This window comes from Equus przewalskii, chromosome 6 (assembly GCF_037783145.1).
Source record: "Equus przewalskii isolate Varuska chromosome 6, EquPr2, whole genome shotgun sequence".
Classification (NCBI taxonomy): domain Eukaryota; kingdom Metazoa; phylum Chordata; class Mammalia; order Perissodactyla; family Equidae; genus Equus; species Equus przewalskii.
Window position 1 is genome coordinate 28,454,652 of NC_091836.1, and position 19,476 is coordinate 28,474,127.

The 19,476-nt window shown below is 37.3% G+C and overlaps 1 protein-coding gene across 12 annotated transcripts in view; it reads left to right on the top strand.

Moving 5' to 3' along the window:
• ARHGEF12 (Rho guanine nucleotide exchange factor 12) overlaps positions 1 to 19,476 on the top strand; it is a 140,972-nt gene that overhangs the window by 36,508 nt on the left and 84,988 nt on the right. The window contains exon 1 of one of the 12 annotated variants that reach the window (XM_070625035.1): positions 414 to 592. The exons of 7 other annotated variants lie outside the window; for them this stretch is intronic. The gene's annotated coding sequence lies outside the window, so the exon portion shown is untranslated. Of the gene's footprint in view, positions 1 to 413; positions 593 to 19,476 lie in introns of those variants that run through there. 4 more of the 12 variants (XM_070625034.1, XM_070625036.1, XM_070625038.1 and 1 more) reach the window with 4 other exon arrangements.

Consider the following 19,476-nt stretch of genomic DNA (forward strand, 5'->3'; position numbering starts at 1 on the left):
AACCAAAGGAGACTTCTTTGGTAAATCCTAATTTATTTGGCTTTAGAGAAAGGAGCGGTAGTAACAACAAAGTGTCAGGATATTTGAGGAACTCTATTTTTGATAGAGACACTATATATTTTTCTAAAAATTATACTTCAGGAAATTCTAAAGAAAATTAATTTTTTGTGGCTCTATCATTGGATCTCTTACAAGAATTTTAAATTTTGTGGGAGCTACTTGGTCTGCTCCCTTAAAAAATTGTCAGCTAAATATTTGCGTTCTTTATCATTTCTGTATTTTTATGCTGTAATCGTCTAGAGCAGTGGACGTGGATGCTGTTCTTTCCCTTTCTATCAGCAGCGCAGTTTTGGGCTTCAGCTGATGATGGTAGATGATTGGTGGTGGGAGAAGAGGTGGGGTTTCTTCCTATCATCCCCCTTGTGGTCAGTAAAATCATCCGACAAATGCCTTTCCAAGGATGTCGAGTGTGTATGTAAAGAAAAAGCCTAGGATTGCTAAGGGAGTGATGTTTTGGTGAGGATTTCGTTCTCCTCCATGGAAACGAGCCTTTTGAGCTTTTACTTGTCTGCTGATTTGTCCGGTGATCCAGGTAATCTATAGCAGTCTTTGTTTTCTCCGTGGTGTATGGAATGTAGCAAAATGGTAGAAAAATAGCTTCAGTGAAAGGGATTTACCTATAACAGGAATAAAATAAAAGAGGAAAAGGATATTTTACATCATTCGTTATTCTTAAAATAGCTTTTAAGGTTTTCTTGTGTTTTAAAAAGCCTAATTTGACCTAAAGGAAGAAATTCCTAGTTTTGAAAACCTGTGCTTTAATTGCTTAGCTTGAGAACAAAGGTTTTAACATCCAGCATTGCAGGGATATTTTTATTCAAAAGGATAGGAGGCAGCATTGTTCTTTTACATTTTTAGAACTGAGCTGACATAAGTTCTCCTTAATCTTAGCTAAGGACTTTGATTTATTCTGTAAATTGTGATTTAATTATCTGAAGCTTCAAAATGGTTGTTTCCTTTTGATACCCAAGGCACCTTGAATGGGATATGGGGGTGAACAGGGATTAATCCTCTAGTGGGGGAAGGGAATGTTTTTACAGAGTGATCTTCATGATTGTTTTTTCATTTGAAACTAAATTGAAATATACAACCATTTGGAAAAGGTAATATCCATGGCACTCATCAATTTAATTATTTTATCCTTTGTCCAGTTTGTGGTATTTTTTATCTTGTCAGCTAAAATGTTGGTTATAAATATGAAGAAGCTGCTGGAATTCTTTGTGATGGCATTGGAATTGCATTCTGCCTTTCTTTTTTTTGCATTCATATCTGTGAGTACAGGAGTAGAAGCATGAATGTAAAAAGTAGAAGTGGTATGAAATGCTGCAGGCTTTTTGTTTTCTCCTCAAGGTGTTTTTCCTGGTGCAAGTTTTTTTCTTCTGGACAGAAAGATTCAGGACCATAGTTTATAACACTAAAAAGTATTTAGTGCTATAGACTTCTCTGTTTAGAAAAGAGACCGAAAACATTTTTAAACATGCTCTGAAGCTTTCAGTTAATTTGATTCTCTCCATCATAGTGATATGAGCTTTCATACTGTTTGCCATATTTTGAAAGCTGGTTGAACCCTCATAATATTAACAAATGCTTATTGAGCGTTTTCTTTATGGTCGATACTTTAAATATACACGAGATTTATGGTCTAGTAGAAGATATAAAAAACTCATGCATATGACATACTATTTTTGGTGCTAGGATACAAGTATTGGTTATATATTTAATACTGACATGTAGGTATTTTACATACACTACTACATTTAGTTCTTAGAACAACCCAGTCACGAAATTATCACCATCCTTCTTTTATAGATGAGGGAATTTATGTTTCAAGAGGTCAAGTAATTACCCTAAGTAACAAAACTATGAAGTGATGAAGCCCAGGCCAGTCTAAGTCTTTCCACTGTTTCCACATGAGCAGATTAAAACATTTTATGGCAATTATTTGACATCACAAAGAGTGATGTCAGTAGGGTGAACGGGAGATAGGGATCCTAATCTCTGCCAGGAACTGAATGATTGTGTAAATCATCTACCATCATCTGTAAAGTGTGAGGGTTGAACTAGGTCACCTGAAGTTCAGTTCTAACATATGATTCTATTCAGTGTAAGAGATTTTCATGTGTGGCTTATGGAAACAAGTCTCATTACTTTGAAGTTTTTATTATAAATATATTTAGTTTCCATTCCTGATCCTACATAACCTGCTGTGCTTTTTTGGGGGGGGAAACTGTAATGCATATCATCTTCTCATGTATTACCGTATACATTTATTTGTTAAGATCATTATTGTCTGTCGTCTCCTTCTTCCCTTTCCTCCAGATATATTGCAAGGACCTAGAGTAGTGTCTGACTACATAGTATACAGGTATAAATTTATTGAATAAATGAATGAATGCGTGAATAATAGACTTGTAGAGTACATTGGTAAAATATATAAGTAACTGCATACTTTTTAATACCAATAAGTTCTCTTGGGACTAAAATTAATCATTTTACTATCACAGTGATTCTTTAAGGAACTAATTAGTGTGAGATTCTTGAAGAGAAGAAAACATACATAACAATTGAGTCTAGGCAAGTAAACTTAAGTTTGCTAGGATTTCCCCATAGGAAATTATTGATAGTATAGAACTTGATAACCATAGGTTTACTCAGTATTCTATTTAAAAATACTAAAAAGTATTGTTAGATGCTTCCACTTATGCAGAGAAAAACACAGTAGCAAAGTTCCTTTTTGGTTTATCTGTTAATTTATCTATACTCTCAAATGTTACTAATTTACAGTGGGTAGAAAGTATTCAGACCAGTGAGTCTTTTACTTAATAGATATTTCATGAAGTATGATGTAATGTTTACTGGTGGTTTTGGTTCGTTTGAGCATGAGGCTTTTTGAGATTTTAACAGCTTTATTGAAGTATAATAAATTGCCTATGTTTAAAGTATACAGTTTGATAGTTTTGGATATATGTATACAACTGAGAAACCATTCACCACAATTAAGGTAATAAATATATCCGTCACCACAAAAGTTTTCTTAATGCCTTTTGTAATTCTTCCTTCTCAATCCTCCCCACCCATCCTCAGGTACCCACTGATATTTTCATTATAGATTAGTTTGCATTTTCTTGAGTTTTATATGATTGGAATCTTAGGCTATATATGTACTGTAAGATTGTAAGATTTTTTTTGTGTGACTTCTTTCATTCTGCGTAATTATTGTAAGATTTGTCCATGTGTGTATCAATAGTTCATGTGTTTTATTGTTGAGTAATATTCCAATGTATGGATATACCACAGTTTGTTTATCCGTTTATTCATTGATGGATATTTGAGTTGTTTCAAGTTTTGGACTATTAAGAATAAATTTGCTTTGGACATACAGGTCTTTGTATGGACACATGTTTTCATTTCACCTACAAGTGCAATGGGCTGAATCATGTGATGGGAGTGTATTTAACTTTTTAAGAAATTGCCAAACTGTTTTTCTGAAGTGGTTGTATCATATTACCTTCCTACCAGCAGTGTTCCAGTTGCTCCACAACCTCACTAATACTTGCTATTTTTAGTCTTTTTAATTTCAATCATTTTAGTGTGTGTATAATGGTGTCATTGTACTTTTAATTTGCATTTCATCTAATGACCAGTCTCTTGAGCATCTTTTCATGTGTTTATTTGCCATCCATGTGTCTTCTTTCATGAATTCTCTGTTCAAGTCTTGTTTTTAATTACAGTCTTTTTATTATTGAGTTGTAAGAGTTCATTATACATTGTGATATGAGTCTATTATTAGATATATGATTTGGAAATATTTTGTCCCAATCTGTGGTTTGTCTTTTCATTCTCTTAGTATTCTCTTTTTTAACAGCTTTATTGAGATAATAGTTCACATTTCAAAGATCAAAAGTTTTTAACTTTGAATTGCAGTCTGTCAAGTTTTTCTTTTATGGATTACGCACTTGGTATATCTAAGAAGTATTTGCATAACCAATGTTTTTGCTATATTTGCTTTTGTAAGTTTAAAGTTTTAAATTTACTTTCAGATCTGTGATACTTTTTTTTTTTTAAGATTTTAAAAAAATTTTTCCTTTTTCTCCCCAAAGCCCCCTGGTACATAATTGTGTATTTTTACTTGTGGGTCCCTCTAGTTGTGGCATGTGGGACGCTGCCTCAGCATGGCTTGATGAGCAGTGCCATGTCGGCGCCCAGGATTTGAACCGGTGAAACCCTGGGCCGCCAAAGCGGAGCAGGCAAACTTAATCACTCGGCCATGGGGCCAGCCCCTGTGATACTTTTTGAGGTAATTTTTTTATATGCTGTGAGTGTAGATTGACGTATATTTTTTGCATGTGGATATCAAAATATTCCAGACCCATAGGTTAAATAGATTATCTTTTCTCGACTGAGTTGCCTTTACACCTTTGTCGAAAATCAGTTGTCCATAGACATGAGGTCTCTATTCTGTTCTATTGATCCATTTGTCTGTCTTGACCCTGGAACCACTCTGTCTTGACTACTGTAGCTTTATAAGTCCTGAAGTTAAGTAGAGTTAGTTCTCCAACCATGTTCTTCTTTTTCAAAGTTGTTAGCTCTTCTAGGCCCTTTGCGTTTCTATATGAACTTTAGAATCAGTTTGTCAATTTCTGGAAAAAAGCATATTGGGATTTTGATTGGAATTGCATTGAATTTGTAGATCAATTTGTGGACAAATGACATCTTAACAATATTGAGTTTTTCAATTCATGAACATGACATATCACTCCATTTATTTAGGCCTTAATTTCTCTCAGCCATGTTGTCTGGTTTTCAGTTTACAGGTCTTGCACATGTTTGTCAGGTTTACCCTAGGTATTTAATATTTTAATGCTGTCATAAATGGTGTTGTCTTTTCAATTTCAGTTCTAATTCTTCATTGCTGGTACAACATACAGAAATAGACTTGATTTTGAATCTTGCCACCTTGCTAAACTTATTAATTAGTTCTGGTAGCTTTTTTTGTTGATTTCATAGAGGTTTTTTTTACATAGATCATCGTGTGGTCTGTGAATAAAGACAGTTTTACTTCTTATTTTCCAGTCCGGTTGCCTTTTATTTATTTTTTTTGCATTGTTGCACTGGCTAGAATAGTACAGTGTTGAGTAAAAGTGGTGAGAGGGGACATCTCTGTCCTGTTCCTGATCTTAGAGGGAAAGCATTCCATTTTTCACCGTTAAGTATGATGTTAGCTGTAGGTTTTTTGTAGCTGCCATTTATCAGGGTAGGCTTTTATGAGTGTTTCTTGCTATAGGAACTAGAAATGTAATTGATAATACTGTTGTTCACATTAAGTAAAAATTTTTAAAAAGTAAAAAATATCACATTTACACTTTTTAAGAAGAAAAGCTTTCAGAGTATTTTTCAATATGCTAATACTTTTTTTAACAGGTGAATTCTACCACTGCAAATACTTTGACATTGCAAGAGAAGTCATAACTAAACATTTTTAGTATTTTCTCTGCTATGAAATAGTTGTGACCTAAATTTGAATTCAAATATAGTATAAGAACATGATGAGGAAGTGGAATCTATAGACATGTGAAGTTTAAAATAATAAGCTTTTTTCATAAGTTTAGAAGATTTTTTTATTCCATAAAAATCAGTAATACTGAGTAAAATTACTTTAGGAGTGTATTTCAGATATAGTCTAACCCTTACATTTTTATAGATGATGTTAACTGAATCTCTGGGGAATCTCATCTACTTTGATGATTTCTGGTATTGTGTTGATGTCATCCAAGTCTGAATTTCCAGGTCAGTCTCTCTCTCAACTCAAGTCCTTAGTAGACATCTCTGCTCTGGTGTCCTGCAGGTACCTTGACAAAGCTAAAACTGCTTCTTTCCCAGACCTGCTCTTGCATTTCTTGCCATGGTGAGTGGCACAATGAAATGTTATGTCATCTAAGCCAAAATCCTGGGAGTTCCTTTCCCTCCTTTTCTAAGTCTTATTTTAGAAATAAATAATTCTATTTATTTCTAAATACAGGTTCAGTGCTATTTTAGTAATATTATTTTTGGTATTTATCCACTTTTCTTCGTTGCCTTTGAAATTGCACTCATGTAGATCCTCATCATTTTTTGAAATCTGTACTATTATTATTTTCTAATTGTTTTCTCAGCCTTCAGTTTCATACCTTTTCTGCCCATACTCCATGCTATTTGCAAGGCGATATTTCTAAGATACATGTTGGATCATATTTCTGCCTGGCTTGAAACCTTTATGTTCCTGTATTGTCTCTAGCAGTGATTCTTTGCAGGAGGAATGTTATGGACTCTTTTGAAACTCTTTAGAGATCCCCTAACCTCAAAATATCCGATACCTGTAGAAGCTGAAACCAGAGTTAAAAACCTTCCTATAGACCAAAATTTAAATTCCTCTGTATGCTAGATAGACCGTTGTTGATCTTGCACTGCATATTTCTCCAGACATCATTATTCTCCCCCCATGATCTAGCCATACCGAGCTACTTGCATTTTCTCCAGACACATCAGCACATGCTTCTTCCCTTGCTTAGAATTTCTCCACTTGTCTCTTTTCCTTGAATGGGTTATTAATTAATTCAACAAATATTTATTGAACACTTTGAGGAGCTGTGCCAGGTGCTGGATTTACCATGTACTTATGGAGCTGTCCAATGATATGGGCTAACATTAAACACAAAATAATTAATTATAAAATGTGGTAAATCGTAGTGAAAAAAGAGAGAACAAGTAATTATGGGAGACAGTAACAGGAAGGACCTAATTTAAATTGGGGAACAGAGGTCAGGAAAGTCCTCTCTCAGATAACAGCCTTTAAGCAAAGACCTAAAGTATACTCAGGAGTTGGGTTGGTGGGGAGAGTGTCCCAGATTGAGAGAGCTTCATGCTAGATACCCCTTTCTGGAGGAAGCAAGCATGTGAAGCACTGAAGGAAGGCTGCTGTGGCTGAAGCATAATGAGTGAGCCGGAGAGTGGTAGAAGTTGAGATTAGAAAAGTAACAAGAACTCTATTTTATATTTGGGCCTTGCCTGTTGTGTTTGGTGTTTGGATTCTTTTCCTAAATGCAATGGGAAGCTATTGAAATAATATAAGCAGGGGAGGGACACGCTAAAATTTGTATTTTGGAATTATATGGCTGCTATATGGGAAAATGGATAGGAGGATGTGTGCAAGAGTAGAAGTGGAAAGACCTGTTAAACTATTGAAATAGTCTGGACCCTAGACGAGGTGGCTAGCTCTAAGCTAGCAATGGCGAAGGTCAGAAATAGACAAATTTGACATGTGCATTGAGGGTAAAATCAGTAGAATCCGATGATGGATGTTAACTCCACGAAAATAGAGACTTTTATTTATTTTGTGTCTTCTGCCTCTAGAGTAGTGCTTAGGAGACAGTAAATGCTCAATAAATATTGTTGGATGGATGGAGAGTTGGATTTATTGGATGTGGGACCTCAGGAAGAGGAAGGTGTCATTAATGACTGCTAGTTTCTGACTAGATCAGCTAGGTGGATGGAGGTCTGTTTATTGAGATGGAGAAGCAGGTTTTGAGAGGCAGAGTAAGAATTTAGTTTGGACATGGACAAAGAGAACTATTTAGTGGTTGCCACAGGGAATGGGGGTAAGGGGTCAGCACAAAGGCTGAAGTGGTGCACCTATAAGGTGACTGACAATAATGTACGAATGAAATTTCACAATGTTATAATCTATCATAACCTCAATAAAATAAAATAAATTTAGTTTGGGATTTGCTGCAATTTGAGATGCCATGGGATGTCTAAATGGATATGCCCAGACGGCAGTTGGTTGGAGCCCAGAAGATAGAGCAGATCCACCTGCCCGGGTCTAATATGCATTCTTTCATTAGATAAATATTTATTGAGCACCTGCTCTGTGCCTAGCACTGTCCTAGCAGTGAACCAGAGATCCTGCTTTCATTGAGTTTATATTCCTGCCGGTTGGAGGTGGGGTGGGTGATAGATCAGATCATCATTTTTTAAAAAGCATTGTTTGTTGACTACTATAGGCAGAAGTACTGTATGGGGTATAGTGATGGTACAAAGTTAAGACAAATTCTCCGTTGAGGAAACGCTAGTGTTTTACTGGATGGCAGTGAGGGTGGCTTTTGTTATAGGTATTTATTAGTTTCTGCGTGTTAATTGATTCAGTACTTACTCTCAATCCTTTTAGCTTAGCTTCTGTATTCCTGAGTTCTTTATTTTTATTGTATTTTTATTGGATGGATTTGTCTTCAAGTAGTTTTTTTTCCCCTCTAAGAAGCTCATAGGTGCCTTCTTTATTTCTTTAAATTCTTATTTCTCTTATATCTCTCTTTCCAGTGTGCATAAAAACTTGTGAAGAAATTTTAGACAGTGTAACATTATCTTCTCCCATTGGAGTCATATCTTCTGTCATGTGCAATCTTATTGTGGAGAAGTCTTGAGGCTAACAATCTTTCCCACTTGTACATGACTTAAATTTTTTTTATCTGGGTGCTTATATAGCTCTTTATTTAAAATCTTGAATTTTCATAATTTTAGTAGTGTATATGTTAATGTTGATTATTTTGTCTGTTATAAAAACAATGTACCCTTTCTATCTTCAGGTTCAAATTATTCTGTGTCTTTTGGAAGGTTTTTAGTACTCTTTTATTTTTTTAAATTTCAGTTGTACATTATTATTTGTTGGTCATCTTATAGGTGCACCCCTTCACTCTTTGTGCCCACCCCCTGCTCCCCTTCCCCCTGGTAACCACCAATCTATTCTCTCTGTCCATGTGTTTGTTTGTCTTCCACATATGAGTGGAATCATACAGAGTTTGTCTTTCTCTCGCTGGCTTATTGTGCTTAATATAGTACCCTCAAGGTCCATCCATGTTGTTGTGAATGGGACAATTTTATCCTTTTTTTATGGCTGAGTAGTATTCCATTGTATATATATACCATATCTTCTTTATCCAGTCATCAGTTGATGGGCACTTAGGGTTCTTCCACGTCTTGGCTGTTGTGACTAATACTGCAATGAACATAGGGGTACGTGAGTCTCTTTGAATTGCTGATTTCAAGTTCTTTGGGTAGATACCCAGCAGTGGGATGTCTGGGTCATGTGGTATTTCTAACTTTTTTGGAAATCTCCATACTGTTTTCCATAGTGGCTGCACCAGTTTGCATTCCCACCAGCAGTGTATGAGGGTTCCTTTTTCTCCACAACCTCTCCAACATTTGTTACTTTTTGTCTTGGTTATTATAGCTATTCTAATGGGTGTAAGGTGATATCTTAATGCAGTTTTGATTTGCATTTCCCTCATGATCAGTGATGATGATGATCTTTTCATGTGCCTATTGGCCATCTGTATATCTTCTTTGGGGAAATGTCTGTTCATATCCCCTGCCCATTTTTTGATCTGGTGGTTTGACTTTTTGTTGTTGAGTTGTGTGAGTTCTTTATATATTATGGAGATTAACCCTTGTCGGATATATGATTTGCAAATATTTTTTTCCAGTTGGTGGATTGTCCTTTTGTTTCAATCCTGTTTTCCCTTGCCTTGTAGAAACTGTTTAATCTGATGAAGTCCTGCTTGTTTATTCGTTCTGTTGTTTCCCTTGTCTGAGAAGACATAGTGTCCAAAAAGATCCTTTTATGGCTGATGTCAAAGAGTGTACTGCCTATGTTTTCTTCTAGAAGTCTTATGGTTTTAGGTCTTACCTTTAAAGTCTTTGATCCATTTTGGGTTTATTTTTGTGAATGATGTAAGAGAATGGTCTATTTTCATTCTTGTGGCTGTCCAGTTTTCCCAACACCATTTGTTGAAGAGACTTTCCTTTCTCCTTTGTATGTTCTCAGCTCCTTTGTTGAAGATTAGCTGTCAGTAGATGTGTGTTTTTTATTTCTGGGCTTTCAGTTCTGTTCGATTGATGTGTGTGCCTGTTTTTGTACCAGTACCATGCTGTTTTGATTACTGTAGCTTTGTAGTATATTTTGAAGTCAGGGATTGTGATGCCTCCAGCTTTGTCCTTTTTTCTCAGGATTCCTTTAGCAATTGAGAGTCCTTTGTTGCCCCATATGAATTTTAAGATTCTTTGTTGTATTTCTGTGAAGAATGTCATTGGGATTCTGATTGGGATTGCACTGAATCTGTAGATTGCTTTAGGTAGTATGGACATTTTAACTGTGTTTATTCTTCCAATCCATGTGCATGGAATGTCTTTCCATCTCTATGTCGTCATCAATTTGTTTCAAGAAAGTCTTATAGTTTTTCGTTGTATAGGTCTTTCACTTCCTTGGTTAAATTTATTCCAAGATATTTTATTCTTTTTGTTGTGATGGTGAATGGGATTGTGTTCTTGAGTTCTCTTTCTGTTAGTTCCTTATGAGAGTATAAAAATGCGACTGATTTATAAATGTAAGTTGATTTTGTACCCTACAACTTTGCTGTGACTGTTGGTTACTTCTTGTATCTTTCCAATGGATTTTTTTTAGAGTTTTCTATATATAAGATCATGTCGTCTGCAAACAGCGAGAGTTTCACTTCTTTATTGCGTATTTGGATTCCTTTTATTTCTTTTTCTTGCCTAATTGCTCTGACCAATATCTCCAGTACTGTGTTGAATAAGAGTGGTGAGAGTGGGCACCCTTGTCTTGTTCCTGTTCTCAGAGGGATGGCTTTCAATTTTTCCCCAATGAGTATGATATTGGCTGTGGATTTGTCAAACATGGCCTTTTACGTTGAGATACTTTCCTTCTATACCCATTTTATTGAGAGTTTTTATCATAAATGGGTGTTGGATCTTGTCGAAGGCTTTCTCTGCATCTATTGAGATGATCATGTGGTTTTTGTTCCTCATTTTGTTCATGTGGTTTATCACATTGATTGACCTGCAGATGTTGAACTATCCCTGTGTCCTTGGTATAAATCCCACTTGATCGTGATGTATGATCTTTTTAATGTGTTGCTGTATTCGGTTTGCTGATATTTTGTTGAGGATTTTTGCGTCTGTGTTCCTCAGCGATACTAGCCTGTAATTTTCCTTCTTCATGTTGTTCTTATCATTCCACTCTCTCCTAGCCTGTAAGGTTTCTGCTGAGAAATGTGCTGACAGCCCAATAGGGGTTCCTTTGTAAGTTATTTTCTTCTGCCTTGCTGTCCTTAATATTTTTTCTTGGTCATTGACTTTTGCCAGTTTTATTACTATATGCTGTGTAGTTGGTCTTTTTACGTTGATGAGGTTTGGAGATCTATTGGCTTCTGTCATATGGATTTCCAGCTCGCTCCCCAGGTTTGGGAAGTTCTCAGCTATTATTTCTTTGAACAAGTGTTCTGTTCCATTCTCTTCCTCTTCTCCCTCTGGGATACCTATAATCCTTATATTGCATTTTCTAATCGAGTTGGGTATTTCTCAGAGCTTCTTCATTTCTTTTTAGTCTTAGTTCTCTCTCCTTCTCTATCTGAAGCATTTCTATATGCCTATCCTCCAGACTGCTAATTCTTTTCTCCATATTATCAGCCATACCGTTCAAGGAGTCCAGATTTTTCTTAATCTCATCCATTGTGTTTTTCCTCTCCAACATTTCTGATTGGTTCTTCTTTATAGTTTCAAATACTTTTGTAACATAGCTCCTGAACTTGTTGTGTTGTCTATCTGTATTCTCTGAACTCATTTAGTTTTTTAATGATAGCTATTTTGAATTCTTTGTTGTTTAGGTTATAGATTTCTGTATTGGGATTGTTTTCTGGGTACTTGTCATTTTCCTTCTGTTCTGGAGATTTAATATATTTTTTCATACTGCTTGCTGGTGTGGATTTGTGCCTCTCCATAGAGATAGAGTTTGGTTACTGCTTCCACTTGCTGCCACTGAAGGAAGGGGCAGGAGCTGTGTCATCTGCACCCACCAGGATGCCCATGAGCTGTTCCCGACTGAGCCTGGGCCACTCCTTGGGATTGCAGTGGTCCTGTGGGGTCTCCCGTCAACTGTGGGAACAGTCACACTGGGACTTTGGGTTGCTGCTGCCTACTCTTACAGACCCACCTAGACATGCTGCCTCCTTAGGGACTGCAGCAGTGTTATGGGCTTTCGAGCAGCTGGGAGCTTGTTTGTCCAAACTCACAGCTCTGCTGCCGTCAGGACCCACTGGATCTCACTTGCACCCCTGGGGCCACAGCAGAACTATGTATGTTTAATGCAGCTGGTGGCTTTCTCGCCCAGCCATGCCATGTCTGCTCCTAGGTCGCACCAGCCTTTGTGCTTGGTAGGCGGGGCCTGTCCCTTAGGCCGAGCCAAGTCTCTCCCTGGGGCCACTGTGGGACTATGGATTTTCCCACTGGACTAAGGAATAATCACGCTTGGGCTCCAGATTGTCACCACCTGTTCCTGTGGTCACACTGGATCTCACTTGCCCTCTCTGGGCTGCAGCAGAGCTACGGACGTTTAATGCAGCTGGCGGTTTGATCACCCAGCTGCACCTTGTCTGCTCCTAGGTCACCCAGCCTTTGTGCTTGGTGGGTGGGGCCTCTCCACTAGGGCCAACGAGAAACTCTCCTGAGCTGAGTCTCTCCCTGGGGCCACTGTGGGACTATAGATTTTCCCATTGGACTAAGAAACGATCACAGTGGGGCTCCAGATTGTCACCACCCACTCCCACGGTCACACTGGATCTCACTTACCCCCTCAGGGCTTCAGCAGAGTTATGGGCGTTTAATGCAGCTGGTGGTTTGCTTGCCCAGCCATGCTGCGTCTGCTCCTACGTCGCCCAGCCTTTGTGCTTGGTGGGTGGGGTTTCCCTACTGAGTCTGAACCCAAGTCACTGCCTGGGGCTGCAGTAGGACTGTAGATTTTCCCACTGGTCCAAAGAACAGTCACGGGGGGCTTAGGGCCGTAGTCACCTGTTTCCTCAGTCACGCCAGTGTGCATCCCCACCCTTGGGTCTGTGGCAGTGCTATGAGTGCTTCAGCCAGGAGAGAGTCATTCATGGATAGTGGGCTGTCTGGGGGCCGGAGAGTTCTCACCTATCTCCACTTCCTCCCCAGGGCTAGTCCATCCACTTTCCCATGTATAGCAGTACAGGTCTCTCAGGCGTCCTGCAGTGCTGTGTGAGTATCCTCCGTTGATCAATGAATGTCCATTTAGTTTTAGTTCGAACGGGGAGAGACAAAGAAAACTGCTCACTCTGCCATGTTGTTGACATCACTCTAGTACTTTTTTTCTTTTTTAATTAAGATTATGATAGATTATAACCTTGTGAGATTTCAGTTGTACATTATTGTTAGTCATGTTGTGGGTACACCACTTCACCCTTTGTGCCCTCCCCCCACCCCCCCTTTTCCCTGGTAACCACCGATCGGTTCTCCATGTCTATATGTTAACTTCCACCTATAAGTGGGGTCACATAGAGTTCATCTTTCTCTGTCTGGCTTATTTCGCTTAATATAATACCCTCAAGGTCCATCCATGTTGATGCGAATGGGACAATTTGGTCCTTTTTTATGGCTGAGTAGTATTCCATTGTGTATATATACCATATCTTCTTTATGCAATTGTCAGTTTCTGGGCATTTAGGTTGGTTCCACATCTTGGCTATTGTAAATAATGCTGCGATCAACATAGGGGTGCATGGGATTCTTGGGATTGCTGATTTCAAGTTCTTAGGATAGATACCCAGTAGTGGGATAGCTGGGTCATAGGGTATTTCTATTTTTAACTTTTTGAGAAATCTCCATACTGTTTTCCATAGTGGCTGCACCAGTTTGCATTCCCACCAACAGTGTATGAGGGTTCCTTTTTCTCCACAACCTCTCCAACATTTGTCACTTTTGGTTTTGGACACTCTAGTACTTTTGTGAATATTCTTTTTATTTCTGTAAGGCATGGTGATTAAGAACAAAGCTACAGAACTGTGATATCTGAGTTCATATCTCAGCTTCTGTGCTTACTGTCAGACCTTGGGCAAGTTTGTTAATCTTTCTGTGCCTTAGTTTCTTCATCTGTAAAATGGAGATAATGATAGTATTAGTGAAGATTAAATGAGTTAATATATGTAATGCAGTTACAACAGTTAGTGGCATAGGTTACATGCACACTAAGTATTAGCTATTATTATTAACTATTCCATTTTTCTGTTACTGTTCTTTTCTGTCAGTGTTCAAAAGGGCCTCTGTGACTTACAGCAAAGTTCTTGAGGTCACAGGTTCTCTGTGTTGTGTTCCAGTGGCAGTTACTCTGTCTTTTCACCATTATCTCTGCTTTGCCTCTAGCAGTATCCCACACCTGGGAATGTGTCAGTGTATTTTTTCTTGAATTTTCCTGCCTCCTGCTGTTCTAGGTCTCTGTAGTCCCCTGTTCCCTCGCTCTATCCACACACCTATATTGCCTTTCTAATCAAAGGATGGATTTATGTTTCAGGTCGTGACCCTTGTGTTTAGGGAAATCTGTTTCCTCTTCAAGCCTACTAGAATTTCTTTGGTATGAATCCAGAATTTAATAGATTTGGCAAGTATGTTTTGTAGTTAATGGTTTGAGGTTATATTCATGTCCCTCTTTCATAGAAGATGGATTTTTTTCCCCCTCTATTTTGCTTTTAATGTTGAGGAAGGCTTGTGGAGTAAAATTGCTTTTGTTCTCTTCCATGTTTACCTGGAATTTAAAGCATATTTATTGAAGCAACCAGTGCTTTGTGAGAATATTGCCATGAAGAAACACACTCAGGTGAAAACAGGTTTCTCTTTAGATGTGTAGCTGGCCAGGTGCCCATACGTCAGTGGATAGTAACTGAATTCTCCGCTGAGCTTTGGAATTTGGAGATGCAGATTCTGTAGGATTGGGAGTTCTTTTGTAACCAGTTTATATTGGCTCATCTTTGCCTGAAACTATATAAAGAGTATAAATACCTTTCTAGCTAAATATTTTGTAGTTATGCCAGATCTACGTTTCTGATCTGACTTATGTGAAAACTTTTGTTGAACTGTGAAAACTTATAGGAAGGGAACATGCTGTTTTGTTGTAAGGCAGTTGTCTAGAGGTTGAGAGCAGGGGCTCTGTTAGACTGTGAGGGTTTGAATCAGAGGTCCTCCATTGACTAGTTATATAGCTTGTAAAAGTTACTTAACCTCTTTGAACCTCACGTTTTTCTGCTATAAAGTGAGGCTAAAAAAATATTTCTCGCTTAGAATTTTGTTAGAATTAAATTAGCTACTATATATAAAGGACTTACTACAGAAACTGGCGTATGGTAAGTACTCAAGTAAAACTACCCAAATAAGTTTTAGCTGTTATCATTATGATTTTAATTGTTAATCATTATTCTTATGGATAATGGAGGATATGTATTTGGAGCAATCTTCCAAGCATAATTTTTATATTTATTTTTTTTTTTTTAAGGGAGGAAGCAAACGAAGCCAGTCCTCTTTTTATGCTTTTTTTTTTTTTTTTTTGGTGAGGAACATTGGCTCTGAGCTAACATCTGTTGCCATTCTTCCTCTTTTTTTTTTTTTTTTTTTACCCCAAAGCGCCAGTACATAGTTGTATATTCTAGTTATATGTCCTTCTAGTTCTATTATGTGGGATGCTGCCACAGCATGCCTTGATGAAAGGTGTGTAGGTCCGTGTCCAGGATCTGAACCAGCAAACCTCGGGCCACTGGAGCACGTGAACTTAACCACCACTGGGCCAGTCCCCCAAGCATAATTTTTAACTACCAAGTGTGAGCTTAAACATTTTGAGTGTTCCTCAATTTTAACTATTCCTCCCAAGTGAGTACTTTTCAGGGACTTCAACCCTATGGAAAAGCTGTGTTATTCTTTACCTCTCTAATTTATATTTATTTCCAGCCAGTTCATCTGCTCTTTAAATACAAGTTCAGCAGAATGGTTCTTCTCGTAAGAATTCAAGAACTTCTGTTCTGATGATGAGTCCATTTACATTTGGGTTTGGGCACTGATAGGAAACCGAGCTGGATTTCCTTAATGGGAATCTGACCATTCACCCTGTTTTACCCTCCAAGGGTACAGTTTTTTTCAGGAACTGAATAGCTTTATCTAGCAGGGTCTTCCTGCCCTTAGCAGTGGAACAGTACAAAGACCACATTGAGCATAGCTCCTGGGGAAACCCTTTTTCCTTCTCTGGCCTGTAAATGCTGTTCTGTCTCTTTGAAAAGCCCTGACATCAGCTCTTGGAAAAAACCAAATACTTGTGTTAAAACAGGCCTGAAACACTCGCCTGGGCAGAGACTAAATGGCTGAACTATAGTTCTAAGTTTACCAGATGCCTCCCAGTCAATGCTGTGCTTTAAAGAAAAAAGTTTGTCTGCAAGTTTTAGATATTATCTAGAGAAATTAGGATAGAAAGGACAATTTAACAGCTGCCTCCCACATTCTTTGCTAGTTTATCCTCATTTTATTCTTTTTCCTAAATGAAATCTAACTTTAAGATAATGTGGAATTCATACGTGATAGGGACAGGATATACAACGTTATAAACTTTGTGTAATGTTCTCCACATATTAGGTGCTTCATAAGTATTTGATGTTTGGGTGAAATAACACTGTTACTGTAGACCTAGACTGACTTTTAGTGTTCACATCTATGGAATATGAAGGTTTATTCATTTATCAGAGTGCTCCTTTAAAACATAAATCAGGTCATAACTTAAAACCCTCCAGTGGTTTTCCATTGCACTTGGAATAAAATCTAAACTCATTGACATGGCTCACATTCTTATATTATCTGGCCTCTGAAATCTGTTGATTTCGTCTCAGCACTACTCTCTTGGTCATTCTCAATGCTCAGACCACATGGACTTTGTATTTCTCAAATACACTGAGCTTCTCCCTTGTACCCTTGCAGTAGCGATTCCCTTAGCCTGTAACTCTCTGGCCCAAGATCTTCTCATGCCTGCTTCCTTCACCTCACTTAGGTCTCAGCTCAAATGCCTTAGAGGTCTTCTTTGAATAAGCTGAACTAACCCATTTAGTCACAGTCGCATCTCTTTTAGTTTTCTCACAGCACTTAGCACTGTATGAAATTATTTAGTATGATTATGTGTTTATTTAGTCTCTCTTCTTGTAAAATGTAAGCTTCTTGAGAGTAGAGGCCTTATCTGTTCACTGCTGTAACCTCTGTTGTCTAGAACAGTGCTTGGCACAGATTGCTGTTTATGTAACGTAGTATGTGTTTGGCTGCCTTTGACAGGAAACATAAGTCAAACTGACTTAAGCAGCAAGGACATTTGCTGGCTTGCATAAAAATAAGTCTAGAGCCAGGGTTCAGTGATATTTGATTTAGCGGCTAAATTGTATCAAAGGCCCAGGTTCTTTCCATTTTTCCACTCTTGCCATCAGTGTCAGCTTCATCTTAAACTAGTTCTTGAGGATGTATGCTAAGTAGCAGTCAGAGCTGCTTGCTTCCTCATTTACATCCAATGGGAGAGAGGAAAAGAGGTTTCATGTGGTTCTCTCTTAAGAGAAAGAAAATACTTTCGGAGATGCTTCCAGTAAACTTTGTTTCTGTTTTCATTGTCTCTTTCTGAACCAGTCAATTACCCAAGAATGGAAATTACCGTTAGGCCAAAAAGGCCCATCTCTGTTGCTTCAAGTGAGGTCAGGTTCCCCTGAGTCAGCTGGGCTCTGAGGAAAGTAGTAGATAACTGAATAATATTGGTGTTTTCTTAGAAGGAAGGCTGTGGTTTCTGGTTTGAGAATCACTTATATCCTCTATCATTCTAAACAAAAATTTTTTGAATGAATGTACTTAGTAAACATGTATTGAATTGTCAAATACATGCTTAGCACTATACTGGCTAATTAGAATACAAGATCAGATAGAATATGTCCTTACCTTCAGATAATTTAAGGTCTAGTAAGAGAGTTAGACAAGTTAACAGAATGTTAAAATTGTTTTAAAAATCGATTAATTGATTAGGGCTGACCCAGTGGCATAGTGGTTAAGTTTGCATGGTCTGCTTTGACGGCCTGGGGTTCGCCAGTGGTTTGGATCCTGGGCACAGACCTACACACCACTCATCAAGCCATGCTGTCATGGCACCCCACGTACAATATAGAGAAAGAGTGGCACAGATGTTAGCTCAGGGCCAATCTTCCTCACCAAAAAAAAAAAAAAAATCAAAAATCAATTAATTGATTAAAATAATTTAATCCTAAGGAAAGCAGAAAAAAGCAAAAAGGAGAAGCAAAGAACAGGTAAGACAAAAAGCAAACAGCAAGATAATAGACTTAAACCTGTCCATATCAATAATCACATTAAAGGTGAATGGTCTAAACATCCCAATTAAAAGGTGGAGATTATCAGATTAGATAAAACAGCAAAGCCCAACTGTATGCTGCTTACAACAAATACACCTTAAAAATAGATACACATTGTTTAAAAGTAAAAGGATGGAAAAAGATATGATAACACTGATCAAAGGAAAGCTAGAGTAACTACATTAATATCACATAAAGTAGATTTCAGAGCAAAAATGTTATTAGAGATAAAGTCACTTCATGATGATAAAGGAGTCAATTAAAAAAAAAGATGTAGCAGTTCTAAGCTTTTTTTTTTCCTATGCACCTAATAACAGAGCTTCAAAATTCATGAACCAAAAACTGACATAACTGCAAGGACAAATAGATCCATAATCATTATTGGTGGTTTTAATATTCCTCAGTAAGTGAAAGAAGTAGACAGAAGTCACCAAGGACATGGAAAATACTTAACCCTATTGACCAATTTGATCTAATTGCTTTTATAGAACATTCTAGCCAACAACATAATACACTTTTTTTTTTTGCAAGTGCACATGGAGCATTTACTGAACTAGACCATATCCTGAGCCATAAATTAACTTTCAATAAATTAAAAGGATTCATATCTTATAAAGTATGTTCTCTTACCACAGTGGAATTAAATTAGAAATCAATAAAAGAAAGATCTCTGGAAAATCCCTAAATATTTGGAAGTTAAATAACACAATTCTAAATAACCCATGAGTCAAAGAAGAATTCAAAAGGGAAATGGGAAATTATTTTGTGCTGAATAAAAATGAAAACAACGTATCAATTTGTGAGGTACCACTAAAGCATTACTTAGAAAGTTATAGTATTAAATATCTATTAGAAAAAAGGAGAAGTCTAAAGTCAATGACATCAACTTCCATTTTAAGAAACTAGAAAAAGAAAAGTAAATTAAAACCAAGGTAAGCAGAAGGAAAGAAATAATAAAGGTCAGAGTAGGAGTCAATGAAATAGAAACAGAAAAACAATAGGGAAAATCAAAATCAAAGCTGGTTCCTTTGAGAATATCAATAAAATTGTTCAATCTCTAGCTGATTAGGAATAAAAGAGAGAAGACAAACATTACCCATCTCAGGAATGAAAGAGGTGACATCACTGCAGATTCTATGGATATTAAAGGATG